The sequence below is a fragment of the Oncorhynchus tshawytscha genome, linkage group LG24 (genome assembly GCF_018296145.1).
Source record: "Oncorhynchus tshawytscha isolate Ot180627B linkage group LG24, Otsh_v2.0, whole genome shotgun sequence".
Lineage (NCBI taxonomy): Eukaryota > Metazoa > Chordata > Actinopteri > Salmoniformes > Salmonidae > Oncorhynchus > Oncorhynchus tshawytscha.
In genome coordinates, this window is record NC_056452.1 from 6088790 (window position 1) to 6107381 (window position 18592).

Genomic DNA, 18592 nt, shown 5'->3' on the forward strand with positions numbered 1-18592 from the left:
TCCAACATAGGGCTCACCAGCCACCCTCATCCACCACATCCTCTTCATTCCCCCCTTTGTTGAGTGACAGATACCTGCATACGCAACCCAACACCACAGTCACACGTTCAGCTGAGTGATGACACCACTTAACTGCCAAACAATGGAGTCAATGTCACCTTGTTTGGAGTCTTCAATCCATTTACATGGTCAAAATAAAAGGATGGGTAAAACAGAGAAACAAAGTCAGAGAAAACGAGTGCCGCTCCCTGCTTGGAAATGTTCCACTGTTTTAGCTAGAATGTTCTCTCTGGGGCAAGAAAGCCTTGTATGCGCATGTAGTAGGTCATTATGAAAAACCTTTTTTTTTTTTTTTTTTTTACCCAATCACAATGTGGCATATCAAGACAACCATCAACATTCTTCTCCCCTTCTTGCTTAACTCCAGCCGATGGTTGGGTATGATATGGCCGGAAGGCCTGTTGTGACATAGCTAGTACTGTCAGAGATGTGTCTACTTTATCCATGATAAAATTAGTCTGCCTCAAATATCATTATGTCCACAGTGTAGCTACAAAACTACCAACAGTCAGAGTAAAAATAAGAATTGTAGTAGCAGTGTGATAAAGGCAGTTTAGTAAGAGAACAATTTGCAGATATGTGCAGCACGTCATTGCTCCCCCTCTCGCTCGGCTGTGTGTGATTCTTACTAGCTGTCACTCAAATGCCGAGGGGCTGGATCTCATCGGCTAGAACTCAAATTTCTAGGGTACAGCACCTCTTCCATAAAACAGTTGCTTTCAAACGTGGGATTATGTGGCTAATTGAGGTGAGAGTAATTCAGCTCATAGATTATGCAAATATGACCTATACACAAATACATCCAGCAGTGCATGCCTTTAACTACAGTATCATGATGACATAACACACAAGTGCTTGACAGAAATTTACTGCACAAAACCAGCCTAACTCCTGCACACACATTGTGCACAGTACTCTTACACACACACACTACACTTACTTGTACCTTGTTTCATACAGTTTGCATGGAGCTGCTATATGGACAGATAATGCCTTGATTGCAAAATAATATTTTGCCAACTAAGCTCATGCCGCACTCAAACATTCACTCCTATGGCAAAATGGCTGCCTTATGTTACATCTTACTACTACAGTATGAAACAACTAGGCCTACAGCACATTCTTGTTCTGTTTTATCTTGCTTCTTTAACTTTGATTTCACAGGTGTGTTTAAGAACACTTCCCCTGCTTGCTCATTCACAGTCATTGTTTGCAGAGATTTTGTCTCTGCCTTGCTTGAGGAGAACCCAGGCTGTCCAAGACTCAAGTATATGCTCTGTCAACCAAAACACTTAGGGTAGTTTTCTGGGCACACCGCCAAGGCCAATACAGTGGGTGAAACAAGAATAGAGTTAGCTTTTATGACGTTGAGCTCATTCAGTGTATGGGCTCCATTCAACAGTGCGGTGCATGAATGACATTCACATTCAATGGAGCTCTCGTCTAGCAGCTGTTTTAGAAGAGTTTGGCACTTGACTGTATTGATACAAAAGCAGAATACATGGAATAGTGGCGTGAGAAGTTAAGACCAATTGGCCACATACTAATGATGTGTTATTCAGTTGGAATATTCTGTTGATTGCAGTTGCAGATACTTTGACAATATTGTGAAATATTACTTCCTCAATGCATTGAGTATCTGATAGATTGACTGTTAGGGGTGTAGAAAACACTGAACAAGATCTATATCTTCACAGTAGGCTACCTGAGTCTTACTAGCATGGGAACTAAACAAAGAAGGAAGCCACACAAGGACTCACATATCTCCAGACTATGTAAATATGTAACAACATTAAGCACAGGCGAAATTGCCAAGGGGGATGGGGGGGGGGCATGTTAGCATATTAACACTTCAAAAGCAAAATGGCAGAATGTTTAGAATTGCATGAAATTAGTTTTAAAAACATGACACAAGTGTCAGTCTTTTATCCATGGTACATATATAGGGACTGGGCATAAGGTAGGCGAAGGTAGTCTTCATCTTTTGTGTGTTCTTGTTCTAAATGTAAATAAATATGCATGTGTGCATCATAATACAACTCAACTGTGTCTTTTGTTTGCCTTGAAATACCTCCATTAGTGATCGTGGCGACTTATCCTTCCACTTATACTGTGTTTTCAAAATATCCCTCCATATAACCCTCAAGAAAAGGCATAGGTCATGTCAAACTGGATGTGTCACTGCAACCTTAAAAGGTCCTAAATGAAGTCACGATTGCCCTTGATTATAAGCAATGTTGTGCTGCTATTTTTATTGACTTGGCCAAAGCTTTTGATACGGTAGACCGGGTATTCCCAAACTGGGGAAGTGGTACGCAATTAAAAATGTGAAGAACAATTTTTTTGTAATTCACATTTTCAAACAGTACATTTATATTTTCCAACGTGGCTATACATTTGGGTGAGTTTTTTTTCTTCTCGGCTGAGTAGCCTCGGTTTAATTGTATTTTTGGCAGTGAAACAACAACACAATGTCAAATACAGGTAGCCTAGTCAAATAATTAACATCCAATCACATTAACCGTTACACTCACGGGAAACCTTCACTCTTGCGAAGACATTTAGAAATGAAACATGACCATTTGAAAAATAAGTCATGGGAGTTTGAGCCAGAATAAAGATGTATTACTACTCAAAAGCATTGTATAGCAACAGATACCATTAATAAGAAGGGGTTAGAAACATCTTATATAGTAAGCTACCAAGTAGCTAGGACAGGCAAGCCCCATTCTATTGTGGAAGACTTCATTCTTCCTGCTACCGCAGATAAGGCTGGGACAATGCTGGGGGAGAAGGCCAAAAACTATACAGACAATGACTTCATCAAACAACACTATTTCACGACACATCAGTGACATGGCAGGAGATGTTTTGAAACAATTCCTGCTTTGCATTCAAGCTAGTGAATTATATGCGTTACAGCTGGATGAGTCAACAGACGTGGCGGGTCTGGCACAGCTCCTGGTATATGCCCGTTACATTTATGGGGGGGTCAATTAAGGAAGACATGTTGTCCTGGTTTGCAGAAGAGGATGAGAGGATAGTTTTAAAGTACTGGACAGCTTTGTGACATCAAATGGACTCTGATGGTCAAAATGTGTTGGTATCCTGTATTGATGGCGCAAAAGCCATGACTGGGAGACATAGTGGAGTGGTAACGCGAGTGCAAGCAGTTGCTCCCAACGCCACTTGGGTACACTGCAGCATCCACCGAGAGGCTCTTGCTGCCAAGGGAATACCCAACAGCTGGAAAGACGTTTTGGACACTACCGCGAAAAATGGTTAAAGCAAGGCCCCTGAACTCTTGTGTATTTTCTGCATTATGTAATACAGGCAGCGACCATGTAACACTTTTATAACATACCAGCACAGAAGTATTGACACGTTTTTTAAAATGGAGACGAGCTTAAAGTTTTTATGGCCATAATTTTCAATTGTCTGACTGCTTGCATGATGACGAGTTCCTCACGCAATGTTTTTTCTCGCCTGAATGATCTGAATCTAGGATTACAGGGACTCTCCGCAACTATATTCAATGTCCCGGACAAAATTGAGGCTTTGTAGCTCTTCTCTGTCTGCATTAACAAGGACAACACACAGGTCATTCCATCATTGTATGATTTGTGTGTGCAAATGAATTCAAGCTTATGGACAATGTCAAATGTGATATGGTGAAGCACCTGAGTGAGCTGGGTGCTCAATTACGCAGGTACTTTCCCAAAACTGATGACACAAACAACTTGATTCTTTATCCATTTCATGCCCTGCCTCCAGTCCACTTACTGATATCTGAACAAGAGAGCCTCATCGAAATTGCAACAAGAGGTTCTGGGAAAATCTAATTGAATCAGAAGCCACTGACAGATTTCTGGATACAGCGGTGCTCAGAGTTTCTTGCCTTGGCAAATCGCGCTGTCAAGACACTGATGCCGTTTGCAACCACGTACCTATGTGAGAGTGGATTCTTGGCACTCACTATAGCAAGAAACTAAACACAGGCACAGACTGTGTGTGGAAAATTATTTAAGACAAACCCTCTCCAATACAACCCAACATTCTAGAGTTATGTGCATCCTTTCAAGCACACCCTTCTCATTAACCTGTGGTGAGTTAGTCACAATTTTTGATGAACAAATAAGGTTCTATATGTAAGATGGCTAAATAAAGAGCAAAATGATTTATTATTATTATTGCCCTGGTCCTATAAGAGCTCTTTGTCACTTCCCACGAGCCGAGTTGCGACAAAAACTCACATTCATTCTTATGTTTAAATGTATTGTATAGTGTGTGCGCGGAAGGCTTACAATGATGTCAAAAAACAACATTTGAGAGTGCGCTGACCCTGGTGCTAGAGGGGTTACGCAGCTGGAGGTTGAATGTTTGAAGGGGTACAAGACTATAAAAAGTTTGGGAACCACTGCGGTAGACCGTTTCATTAGTGGGCCGGCTAAGAAGTATTGGTGTCTCTGAGGGGTCTTTGGCCTGGTTTGCTAACTACCTCTTTCAAAGAGTGCAGTGTATAAAGTCCAAACATCTGCCATCTCAGCCACTGCCTGTCACCAAGGGAGTACCCCTTGGCTCAATCCTAGGCCCCACACTTTTCCCTATTTACAACAACAACATAGCTTAAGCAGTAGGAAGTTCTCTCATCCATATGCAGATATGCAGATGATACAGTCTTACACTCAGAGCTTGCCCCTCCCCGGATTTTGTGTTAACAACAAAGCTTTCTTGGTGTCCAACAAGCTTTCTCTGCCCTTGACCTTGTTCTGAACACCTCCAAAACAATGTGGTTTGGTACGAAGAATGCCCCTCTCCCCACCGGTGTGATTACTACCTCTGAGGGTTTAGAGCTTGAGGTAGTGACCTCACAAGTATTTGGGAATATGGCTAGACGGTACACTGTCCTTCTCTCAGCACATATCAAAGCTGCAGGCTAAGGTTAAATCTAGACTTGATTGCCTCTACAACAGCTGTCTAACTAACCATGATTCAGATGACCACCCTACCCATGCTAGATTAAGGAGATGTAAATTTATAGGTCGGCAGGTAACATCGTACCCAAACCGGTCGAGTGCAAATTGATTTTGTCCCCCCACAACAAACGCGATCACGACACACAGGTTGAAATATCAAAACAAACTCAAAACCAATTATATTAATTAGGGGACAGGTCGAAAAGCATTAAACATTTATGGCAATTTAGCTAGCTAGCTTGCAGTTCTAGCTAATTTGTCCTATTTAGCTAGCTTGCTGTTGCTAGCTAATTTGTCCTGGGATATAAATGTTGAGTTATTTTACCTGAAATGCACAAGGTCCTCTACGTTGCCAATTAATCCACACATAAAACTGTCAACCGAATTGTTTCTAGTCATCGCACCTCCTTCCAGGCTTTTTCTTCTTTGGACTTTATATGGCGATTGGCATCTAATAGTATTACCATGATGACGACCGACTTCAGTTCGTCTTTCAATCACCCACGTGGGTATAACCAATGAGGAGATACCCATGTGGGTATCTGCTTCTATAAACCAATGAGGAGATGGGAGAGGCAGGAGAGGCAACTTCTATTTTAGCATGCGACGCGAGTGGTGTGGTCAGCATGTAAGGGTGCTTTTGGGCGGCTAGATGTGCTCTACCATTCTGCCATCAGATTTGCCACCAATGCTCCTTATAGGACACATCACTGAACTCTATACTACTCTGTAAACTGGTCATCTCTGTATACCCGTCACAAGAGCCACTGGTTGATGCTTATTTATAAAACCCTCTTAGGCCTCACTACCCCTATCTGAGATACCTACTGCAGCCCTCATCATCCACATACAACACCCGTTCTGCCAGTAACATTATGTTAAAAGGTCCCCAAAGCACACACATCCCTGAGTCGCTCCTCTTTTCAATATGCTGCAGCTAGAGACTGGAACGAGCTGCAAAAAAAAAAAAAAACTTAACCGTACAGTTTTATCCCCATCTCTTCATTCAAAGACTCAGTCATGCACACTCTTACTGAGTTGTGACTGCTTCGTGTGGTGCATTGTTGTCTCTACCTTGTTGCCCTTTGTGCGGTTGTCTGTGCCCAATGTTTGTACCATGTTTTGTGATTGTACCATGTTGCTGTCATGTTGTGTTTTTATGTGTTGCTGCCATGCTGTTGTTGTCTTAGGTCTCTCGTCATGATGTGTGTTTGTCCTATATTTTTAATCCCAGCCCCTATCCTCACAGTAGGCCTTTTGCCTTCTGGTAGGCCGTCAATGTAAATAAGAATTTGTTCTTAACTGACTTGCCTAGTTAAGTAAAGGTTAATTAAAATGTTTTTTCTAAACTGTAGAATTGTAGGAAATTCGTTATAAATTGTATTTTATTTTTTTAATTAGGGGGAGTATCCCTGGACCCGGTCTACTGTTCATCCCTCCCACCATCTACACCACAATGTTGCCCTTAACATCAAAGTCTGAGTGAGCAGTTGATCTTTGAGCATAACACAAAATACACACACCCACCTATATATACAGATCAGTTTAGTAGACTACAGCAGTAGACCTACTTCTCCGACAAAATCTATGCAGACAAGTTGTCTTTCAGGCAATTGAATGACATCTTTCAATATCACAGAACAGTTACTAGAACATAACTGGCAACATTAAGAAACACTCAATTACAGTGCAGTGTTTGTAGTGATGTAATTTGGTGACGTGTGTTTTTGATAGGAAAATGGCAAATGTAATTATAGAAAAATGGTTTACAAACGAAGGAAAATGACTAACTCAATGAATGTATGGCGTGAAATGTGTATATATATTAATTCATGAAACGCGCGCGTAACTTCAAAACAGATCAATTGCTACATAATATCTAGCCTTCATACCTGTTTTTCAAATGGAGAACAGCCAGCGGAAGGATTGGCTATCGTCAACAAACCACATTCCCCTTCTGCTGCAGTTTGTTGAACCAGTTACCAGACGGCCAGGTGGGTTTTCTTTCGATTTTAATTCACGAAAGGATTTAAACTTCCAAGTCCACTGAAACTGTAGCTAGAGCGAATGAAAATGCCGTTTTTGTCCAACAGCGGGAGGCAACAGGCTTCAACTGTTGATAAATAAATCCTACTACGATATATCCTACAGTTAGGATACTGTAGTTTGTGACTTTCCCACGGTAACTTGGAAGTGGCGATGAGAAACTCCAAATACACAACCACATCGGGTGCTAAAAGCCTACCCAGTGCCCTACGATTTTGAAGTGTGGTGTGTATTTTACTTTCCAATAGCTTCAAAACTTGAAAGCCCGCCCACTCCTGCTGTTCGCGGACAAGACACTACAGCTTCTACTTCTTCTATGGTATATTGGCGATCGCACAATTTTATGTGCATCCTGCCACCTACTGTGCGGGATGGAAACAGGATTCCCAAAAATGGAACAAAATACACACAAAACAACTACCAAAGCAATAAATAAATAAACGAACCTGGGAGGGAACCTCCACTACCAAATCTTCACTAGCATCACTTGTTTTCTCAATTATTTTAATTGCCTCCGCATAGAGATCAATTTTCAATTGATCGCTCTAACTTTTGCCACCTCAATGTCCTTCACCCTGACAGGGCACTCCAGGAGCTCAGGATCATGATTCCCACAACAATTGCAATACTGGCGTCCTTCTACACACCGTTCTTCAATATACTCTGTCCGTCTACACACACTTGAAACTTGGCTAAATCCTTTACAATTCTTAAACTGCAATGGTTTGGGGACAAAAGCTCGTACAGAATATCTTACATAACCAAGCTTTACATGCGTAGGTATTTGCTCTTTATCAAAAAACAACAGAACTGACAGACTTTCTTATTTTTCTCCATTCACCCAACGGGTCAGACGCAGAGCACTAAGTACACCAGGAATTTTCTTCAGGTATTCAACCTGAACATCCGTCGTCACTCCTGAGATGACTCCTTTGGCGGGTGCTCTACTCCCAAGTTCAAAACACAAAACTTCTGTTGTTCGGATTCTTTTGAAGCTCACTGCAATCTTCCTTTGTTCCTTAGAAATACAATTAATCTTAATAAGACCACTCCTGGTCACTCTGAGAGACTCCACTTTTCCCAGTGCATACTTCACCATTTTCAACACCTCAAATGGGTTTCCCACATATGCATCCTTACTCAACAAACACATCCCAACAATAAGAGATTCATTATCATTCATACACACATCCTCTACTCCAACATTAGACAATTTCCTTTTTTGTTCCAGTTTTTGCTATTACTGTTGTCCATTCAGAACATTCGTCTTCACCAACTTTGTTCGACGCGCTGCTTGATTCGAACTCAGCATCCACTTCTGCCATAGAAATTCTCTATGATGCAACTTCAAGTTGAGTCAGTTGAAAGAGGCCAATCAAGTCAGAATATTGCGTCAAAGAGGGCTTGCTAGCCTATCAAGTATGCTTATGTGATTTCGTGTAACATGATGCACCCGTCCTGTCTTATTTCAACCTTTATACTCTCTCCCTTTATATTCTGTGGACAGATGAAACTCCAGTTTAGTTGTTTGGAAGGAACACACAACACTATGTCTGGAGAAAAAAAGGCACAGCACACCAACATCAAAACCTTGTCCCAACTGTAAAGTATGGTGGAGGGGAGCATCATGGTTTGGAGCTGCTTTGCTGCCTCAGGGCCTGGACAGCTTGCTATCATCAACAGAAAAATGAATTCCCAAGTTTATCAAGACGTTTTGCAGGAGAATGTTAGGCTATGTGTCCGCCAATTGAAGCTCGACAGAAGTTGGGTGATGTAACAGGACAACGACCCAAAACACAGAAGTAGATCAACAACAAAATGGCTTCAACAGAAGAAAATATGCCTTCTGGAGTGGCCCAGTCAGTCCTGACCTCAACCAGATTGAGATGCTGTGGCATGACCTCAAGAGAGCAGTTCACACCAGACATCCCAATAATTATCCTGAACTTGTTACGGCTTTCTTCCATCGAAGGAGAGTCGGACCAAAATGCAGCGTGGTGGTTACTCATGTTCTTTAATGGAAAATGAACGATACATGAAATAACTTAAATCTACAAACAGACCGTGAAAACCTATACAGCCTATCTTGTGACAACAGAGACAGGAACAATCACCCACGAAACACTCAAAGAATATGGCTGCCTAAATATGGTTCCCAATCAGAGACAACGAGAATCACCTGCCTCTGATTGAGAACCGCCTCAGGCAACCATAGACTTTGCTAGAACACCCCACTAAGCCACAATCCCAAAACCTACGAAAAACCCCAATACACAAACACACCACAAAATAAACCCATGTCACACCCTGGCCTGACCAAATAAATAAAGAAAACACAAAATACTAAGACCAGGGCGTGACAGAACTGAAACAGTTTTGGAAAGAAAATGGTCCAAAATTCCTCCTGACCGTTGTGCAGGTCTGATCCGCAACTACAGAACACGTTTGGTTGAGGTTATTGCTGTCAAAGGAGGGTCAACCAGTTATTAAATACAAGGGTTCACATACTTTTCCCACCCTGCACTGTGAATGTTTATACAGTGTGTTCAATAAAGACATGAAAACGTATAATTATTTGTGTGTTATTAGTTTAAGCAGACTGTTTGTCTAATGTTGTCAGGGGTGGAACCAGAGGGGTGCCTGGGTTTGCACTGGACATCCCTGATATCTGATGGCAACTCGGGGTGCCACGCCAGAATTGAATTCACTACTGGCAGTTTGATGCTGATTGACATCTAATTTCACCTCTTGTTGAAATAAGCGTTTATTTTGACATTCGGCAGCACATTTATCAAAATTGAGGACGAGGACTGGAGAACATTAACGTTGGTTGCGAGATACAGAAGAAGAAGAAGAACATGCAGAAGAAGAAGATAGAATATTTCCACAGCTCCACAAGCTCTTTTCGCAATTGGCGAAAGCATCGTATTTGAAGGAAGTTTTAAGGTTTAGCATCGGTTTAGGCTTCCTGAACAACTTTTACGAAAGTTGAGTCGCTGTGTAAGTTAACGTTAGACCTTTGGCTCTGTTAACAGAAAATTAATCAGATGAGAGAGATTGGTTCCCAATTTAGCCTAACATTATGTTTACATCTGTGCTAGTAATACACGCATATAATGTGCAGTGTCGTAAGTTACAGTATACGAATGTTTAGCTAATGTGGGGTAATTTGTAGACTACAGCTGTCAGTATTCAGCTATTGGGAATCCGTTAATGTTAACTCGGTTAGATACTCGTACTTGAACTTAAAACAAACAATTGTTATTATCAATCTGTTAACGTTACTCAAAATATTACCACAATTTGCAGATAGCCTGTTTGCTATCGTAAAGGTGTACGGAATTATAGCTAGCTAAGTTACTTACTGCAGAGTAGGGCTAGCCATCAACTAACGAGTAACTCAGGCTGGTAGTTGATTTTAAGGTACAGTTATGATAATGGGGATTTGTAGTTAATATTGAGATTGGACTAAGATGTGGGTAATTGGATCCTTAGATGTTACCATGTACTTATTTTTGCATAGGGTCAATTAAGCATGAAAAGAAAGGGAGAGATATCAGACTTCTTTTTGAAGAAGCACAAACGGGCAGATCAGGTGCAAACAGACCCCAGGCCTTGCATCACCACTGGACCCCAGAGCATCTCCCTACCTGAGACTAGTCAGAGTCAGTGTGGTCAGACTTCACAAGGACCCAGTCTACTACCACCAGGTCAGAGCATCTACCAGTTAAGAATTGACGTTTAGCTTCAGCTTGTAATAGATGATTTTGTCAGATTAAGGCTCACTTTAAAATGTTGGTTGTTGATTCATGTGTGTTCTTGTTTTGATGGCTGTGGCATTTTTAATTGTGATTATGCACTAATGGTTCTTGTGTTATTTATATGTATATATATATATATGTATCAAGGGATTGACACAGAGACCTCTGGCTCTGAGCACGACAGTGAGCCAGAGCTGCCAGGAGATGTCATCGAGCCCTTCCCAACTGGTATCGAGCACCCAAAAGGACATGTGTAGAGATATGACACATTATTTAACGTGTATTTAACTTCTTGGATGTAGGGGGCGCTCTTTTAATTTATGGATAAAAAAACGTGCCCGTTTTAAGCGCAATATTTTTTCACGAAAAGATGCTCGACTATGCATATAATTGGCAGCTTTGGAAAGAAAACACTCTAAGGTTTCCAAAACTGCAAAGATATTATCTGTGAGTGCCACAGAACTCATGCTACAGGCGAAACCAAGATGAAACTTCAACCAGGAAATGGGCAGAATTTTTGAAGCTCTGTTTCCCATTGTCTCCTTATATGGCTGTGAATGCGCCGGGAATGAGCCTGCCCTTTCTATCGTTTCTCCAAGGTGTCTGCAGCATTGTGACGTATTTGTAGGCATATCATTGGAAGATTGGCCATAAGAGACTACATTTACCAGGGGTCCGCCCGGTGTCCTTTGTCTAAATTGGTGCGTAATCTACAAGCTGCACGCAGTCATCCAGTGATTGAGAGGAGAGAGGAGGCTTTCAACGAACGATATATCATGAAGAGATATGTGAAAAACACCTTGAGGATTGATTCTAAACAACGTTTACCATGTTTCAGTCGATATTATGGAGTTAATTTGGAAAAAGTTCGGCGTTTTGAAGACTGAATTTTCGTTTTTTTTTTGGTAGCCAAACGTGACGCACCAAACGGAGCAATTTCTCCTAAACAAATAATCTTTCAGGAAAAACTGAGCATTTGCTATCTAACTGAGAGTCTCCTCATTGAAAACATCTGAAGTTCTTCAAAGGTAATTTTATTTCAATGATTTTCTGGTTTTTGTGAAAATGTTGCCTGCTGATGCTAACGCTAAATGCTATGCTAAATGCTATGCTAGCTGCGCTAGCTGTTACACAAATGCTTGTTTTGCTATGGTTGAGAAGCATATTTTGGGAATCTGAGATGACAGTGTTGTTAACAAAAGGCTAAGCTTGAGAGCTAGCATATTAATTTCATTTCATTTGCGATTTTCATGAATAGTTAACGTTGCTTTATGGTAATGAGCTTGAGGCTGTATTCACGATCCCGGATCCGGGATGGCTCGACGCGACATTTCAAGATCCAGAGAAGTGGGTCCTGTACAGACGTGTTTGAAAACATTTCCCAGGACTTTCAACAGCTCCTGGTAGGAGGATAATTCATGGCTTGAATATTCTGTAAATCAAGATTCAACTTATTGTTTCGACTGTAGGCATTTTTCTCTGCCCAATACACCTGAATCTACCTTCACATCACAGTCAGGTTTTTGTAACTGGATAAAGGTGCTGTTTAAAGATTCTGGGTTTAAGCTCCATTCGAAGGCAGAGCATCATATCAATGCTATGTATGCTTGGAATCAGCATAAAAGGGCTATTGACAGCAACTCATCAATGTTAGATGTCATAAATGAGGCTCGGAAAAAGAAAGTGGGGGAAAACTGTACTTACATTAAAACAATTGCAGATGTGCTCCTATTCAATGCCACTCAAAATATAGAGCAGAGAGGTAATCTAGAGTCTGATGACTCTCACAACAAGGGTCATTTTTTTAACAATCTTAGAAGAAATAGCAAAGCATGACCCTCTCATAGAGAAAAGGATGCATGCATGTGGCAATGCTAAGTACACAAGCCACCAAATCCAGAACAAAGTTCTTGAGGGTTTAGCTGAGATGGTACAAAGGGAAATCATAAGAGAAGTAAAAGAAAGTGAAGGTTTTATTGTAATTGCAGATGAAACCAAAGATTTAAAGAAAAAATAACAAATGTCTTTAGTTGTGAGTGTCACACCCTGACCGTAGAGATCCTTTTATTCTCTATGTTTGTTTGGTCAGTGTGTGAATCGGGTGGGAAAGTCTATGCTTTCTGGTTCTTTGTTTTTGGCCGGGTATGATTCTCAATCAGGGACAGCTGTCTATCGTTGTCTCTGATTGGGAATCATACTTAGGCAGCCTTTTTTCCTCTTCTCATTTGTGGGTTGTTGTCTTTGATAATGGCATGTATAGCCTACAGAGCTTCACATTTGTTTTGTTGTTTAATGATTTGTTAACAGTTTTGTTGGAGACATTTAAAATAAAAGAATGAATGCTTACCACACTGCACCTTGGTCCGGTCATTTCCTTGACGATGACCGTGACAGTGAGCTACTATTACAACGGGGCCATCCACAAAAGTTTTTTACACTTTCAGTCAGCTGAAAGCTTAGATGCAGTAGATCTCACAAAAATGAAAATTGATTGCCTTGAAAAACATGGTCTGGGCTACAGAAATAATCTTGTGGGGCAAGGCTATGGCGGTGCATCTGTCATGAGCGGAAAGCATTCTGGTGTGTCTGCACGGGTTAAAAACAGTGCAAGATTTGCATTTTATGTGCACATTGTTTGAATTTGGTTCTTGTCGATGCTGTAAAATCAGTGGCTGAGGCAGTTCCCTTTTTTGCTCTCCTGCATAAGCTTCATAACTTTGTATCTGGCTCGTGCGTTCATCTCAAGTGGCTTGGAGTTCAGAAAGAGCTGTATCCACAGCAGCATCCCAGGGAACTACAGAGACTTACAGATGTAAGGTGGGCATGCAGATACAGGCTTCCAGCAGTTCTGAAAGTGCGACAGGATATCACACTTAAAAATAGTGGTGATAGATCAGTGGAGGCAAGCGGCCTTCTTTCTTGGATAGATTTACATTTCTTAGGACTTTTGGTTACCTTTTGTAAAGTGCTTGGTGATGCCAAATGTCTTTCTGCATGCTCCAATCAAGCTCTCTTGACCTAGCAAGGGCTGTGGATCTAGTAGGTGCCCTTACAGACACATTACAGGACTACAGAAGTGAGGGTTATTTTGGAGAACTATGGAAGGAGGTTGAAGAGATTGCAGAACACTGCAAAATAAGTGTACAAACAGTGTGTAGAAGACAGCCTAAAACAAGCTTAAGATTTCACGACTGATTGATAATGAGCACTATAGGACATACAGTGCCTTGCGAAAGTATTCGGCCCCCTTGAACTTTGCGACCTTTTGCCACATTTCAGGTTTCAAACATAAAGCTATAAAACTGTATTTTTTTGTGAAGAATCAACAACAAGTGGGACACAATCATGAAGTGGAACGACATTTATTGGATATTTCAAACTTTTTTAACAAATCAAAAACTGAAAAATTGGGCGTGCAAAATTATTCAGCCCCTTTACTTTCAGTGCAGCAAACTCTCTCCAGAAGTTCAGTGAGGATCTCTGAATGATCCAATGTTGACCTAAATGACTAATGATGATAAATACAATCCACCTGTGTGTAGTCAAGTCTCCGTATAAATGCACCTGCACTGTGATAGTCTCAGAGGTCCGTTAAAAGCGCAGAGAGCATCATGAAGAACAAGGAACACACCAGGCAGGTCCGAGATACTGTTGTGAAGAAGTTTAAAGCCGGATTTGGATACAAAAAGATTTCCCAAGCTTTAAACATCCCAAGGAGCACTGTGCAAGCGATAATATTGAAATGGAAGGAGTATCAGACCACTGCAAATCTACCAAGACCTGGCCGTCCCTCTAAACTTTCAGCTCATACAAGGAGATTACTGATCAGAGTTGCAGCCAAGAGGCCCATGATCACTCTGGATGAACTGCAGAGATCTACAGCTGAGGTGGGAGACTCTGTCCATAGGACAACAATCAGTCGTATATTGCACACATCTGGCCTTTATGGAAGAGTGGCAAGAAGAAAGCCATTTCTTAAAGATATCCATAAAAAGTGTCGTTTAAAGTTTGCCACAAGCCACCTGGGAGACACACCAAACATGTGGAAGAAGGTGCTCTGGTCAGATGAAACCAAAATTGAACTTTTTGGCAACAATGCAAAACGTTATGTTTGGCGTAAAAGCAACACAGCTCATCACCCTGAACACACCATCCCCACTGTCAAACATGGTGGTGGCAGCATCATGGTTTGGGCCTGCTTTTCTTCAGCAGGGACAGGGAAGATGGTTAAAATTGATGGGAAGATGGATGGAGCCAAATACAGGACCATTCTGGAAGAAAACCTGATGGAGTCTGCAAAAGACCTGAGACTGGGACGGAGATTTGTCTTCCAACAAGACAATGATCCAAAACATAAAGCAAAATCTACAATGGAATGGTTCAAAAATAAACATATCCAGGTGTTAGAATGGCCAAGTCAAAGTCCAGACCGGAATCCAATCGAGAATCTGTGGAAAGAACTGAAAATTGCTGTTCACAAATGCTCTCCATCCAACCTCACTGAGCTCGAGCTGTTTAGCAAGGAGGAATGGGAAAAAATTTCAGTCTCTCGATGTGCAAAACTGATAGAGACATACCCCAAGCGACTTACAGCTGTAATCGCAGCAAAAGGTGGCGCTACAAAGTATTAACTTAAGGGGGCTGAATACTTTCGCAAGGCACTGTAGAAATAGTGACCAAAGTGATGGTGCGTTTCCAAAGAGCTATCTTTTATCAGGTGCTTGACAACCCAAAGAGTACAACATTCTTGAATGGGTAGCCTCTGTTTGCCGTTGCTCAGACCTTTGAGTCAGAATTAGAGGACCTCAAACACGAGGTTCATCAAACCAAGCAGCTTTTTTGATAGGAGAGAGAAAAGTGGAAGGGACAGACCGTCTACTCTCCTTGACTTTGTTGTGTTTCTAGAACCTTATTATTTAAATATATATATATATATATATATCACCTTTATTTAACCAGGTAGGCAAGTTGAGAACAAGTTCTCATTTACAACTGTGACCTGGTCAAGATAGAGCAAAGCAGTGCGAAACAAACAACACAGAGTTACACATGGGATAAACAAAGTCTATATACAGTGTGTGCAAATGTAGTAAGATTAGGGAGGTAAGTCAATAAATAGGCCACAGTGGTGAAATAATTACAATTTAGCAATCCAACACTGGAGTGATAGATGTGCAGAAGATGAATGTGCAAGTAGAGATACTGGGGTGCAAAGGACCAACAAACAAACAAATATGGTGATGAGGAAAGAGGTCTTCCATGAGCTATTTCGACTTTGTTCAATTTCTTTTGTTACACCAGTCAGCAGAGCTTCTTGCGAGAGAAGCTTCTCAGCTTTAAAACGGATTAAAACCCCCCTTTGGACAACAATGGTTGATGACAGGTTAAGTCACCTCGGAATTCTCAGTGTTGAGTCAAGGAGGGCACACTCCCTCAACATGGATGAGTTTGTGAAACATTTTGCCAGTTCTCACCAGAACCGCAGAATTATGCTGTTTTAAATCGACCTAGGATAATTTGGCACTTAGCCCATCCCTTTGGTCATGATTAAAACCTGCACTGTGTACTAGCTGGTACACTGACATTCTAAAATGATAAATCCAAAGGGTATCAGGTCACACAGATTTAATTTGGTCTTGATTTGGCCAATTCCAAAACCTTTCATTGCTATTACTTAACATGATATATATGAGCATAAATATGATACTGTAAATGTTTAATATTGATGGGCACCAAAATTATTTATATTTTTCAAGTCCATTTCTGCTTGACACCTGGTATGCCAAATTGCAGTGTTTTTTGTTGTAAATAAACTATGCAATTTATGTAATCTCCTTGGTGCTTGAGCTTTATTTTCTGAAAATATTTTGGATGTTCAACCCAGATTATATATTCATGAAAACAGAGTGACCCAAGTCTACCCAGTATGTGAGTACAGTACAGAGAGATGGAGAGGGAGAGAGTGAGCTTCTGTTCTGAGGTCGAGACACTGACTATTCATAGTATGTTAAAGAATTCTAGCGAAGTAACCCTTGGACCACACTATCTGCCACATTGAAGAACTCCGGGTTAAGTGAATTATCACTTCTACCTCTAATCAGCAATCGTAGGATTCATTCATGCTCCTTAGATGCCAGGTTAGTATTACACACACATTTTCTGTCATAGTGTAAGGGATTTCCTCCTCTTCTTCCGAAGAGGAGAGGCGAGAAGGATCGGAGGACCAATATGCAGCGTGGTTAAAGCTCATGGTTCTTCAATCAGAGAAACTATACATGAACAGAATACAAAACAAGAAATGTGAAAACTCGAAACCAGTCCCGTGTGGCACAAACACTGACACAGGAGACAACCACCCACAAAATACTCAAAGAATATGGCTGCCTAAATATGGTTCCCAATCAGAGACAATGATAAACACCTGCCTCTGATTGAGAACCACTCTAGGCAACCATAGACTTACCTAGACAACTACACTGAACACAACCCCATAAATCTAATAATCCCCTAGACAAGTCTAAACACAATAAATCACCCATGTCACACCCTGGCCTAACCAAAATAATAAAGAAAACACAGATAACTAAGGCCAGGGTGTGACACATAGTCTATGGACACCCTAAAGTAGCCTTGGCCACCCCATGAATAAAACTCTAGTTCCGCCACCGATTATTGTGACCTAGATGATCAGATCAAATTGTATTACCAATTTATGCAGAAATCCAGGTATTTCCAAAGGATTCACATACTTGTTCTTGCCACTGTAAGTAATGTTGAAGGCAAAACAAAAAATAATCTGTTTTTATTCGAAAACATGTTTTTCAAGAAATTATAAATAGTTTGACAACCTTGTTTGTGAGGTTTTAGATGATATAAAACTCACTGTTTTTCTTTTCCACTGATGAAGACATGATTGTGTCATGGCATGGTTTGGTATGTGAAAAAATATGAGAAAAAATAAGAAACCCGCACACTGCTCTTGATGGGATCTCTGCACTTTAACCCCTGCGGGATGGTTGAGCTAATGTAGGCTAATGCGGTTAGCATGAGGTTGTAAGTAAGTAACAAGAACATTTCCCAGGACATTGACATATCTGATATTGGCAGAAAGCTTAAATTCTTGTTAATCTAACTGCACTGTCCAATTTACAGTAGCTATTACAGTGAAAGAATACCATGCTATTGTTTGAGGAGTGTGCACAGTTTTGAATATGAAAAGTTATTTAATAAACAAATTTGTCACATTTGGGCAGTCCTGACACAACATTTTGAACAGAAATGCAATGGTTCATTAGATCAGTCTAAAACTTTGCACATACACTGCTGCCATCTAGTGGCCAATATCTGAATTGCACATGGGCTGAAATAATACATTACGACCTTTCTCTTGCATTTCAAAGATGATGGTGCAAAACAACACCCCCAAAACGGTTGTTTTTTTCTTTGTATTATCTTTTACCAGATCTAATGTGTTATATTCTCCTACATTCCTTTAACATTTCCACAAACTATAAAGTGTTTCATTTCAAATGGTCCCAAGAAAATGCATATCCTTGCTTCAGGGCCTGAGCTACAGGCAGTTAGAATTGGGTATGTCATTTTAGGCAGATATTGAAAAAAGGGGGCAAACCTTTAAGAGGTTTAATAAGCTTTACATATCAACCCCAAGGCCTTAGTCAGAGCTGATGGTGTGGCATGCAAAATAGATGAACTTTGAGCACGTCTATCTCCTGAATGTTTTGGCATTCA

At 40.9% G+C, this 18592-nt stretch overlaps 1 protein-coding gene across 1 annotated transcript in view; it reads right to left on the reverse strand.

Annotated features, from left to right (window-relative positions):
* svild (supervillin d) overlaps positions 1–7333 on the reverse strand; it is a 110940-nt gene extending 103607 nt beyond the window's left edge. The window contains exon 1 of the mRNA XM_024387060.2: positions 6929–7333. The gene's annotated coding sequence lies outside the window, so the exon portion shown is untranslated. The remainder of the gene's footprint in view (positions 1–6928) is intronic.
* Positions 7334–18592: the final 11259 nt, after the last annotated feature.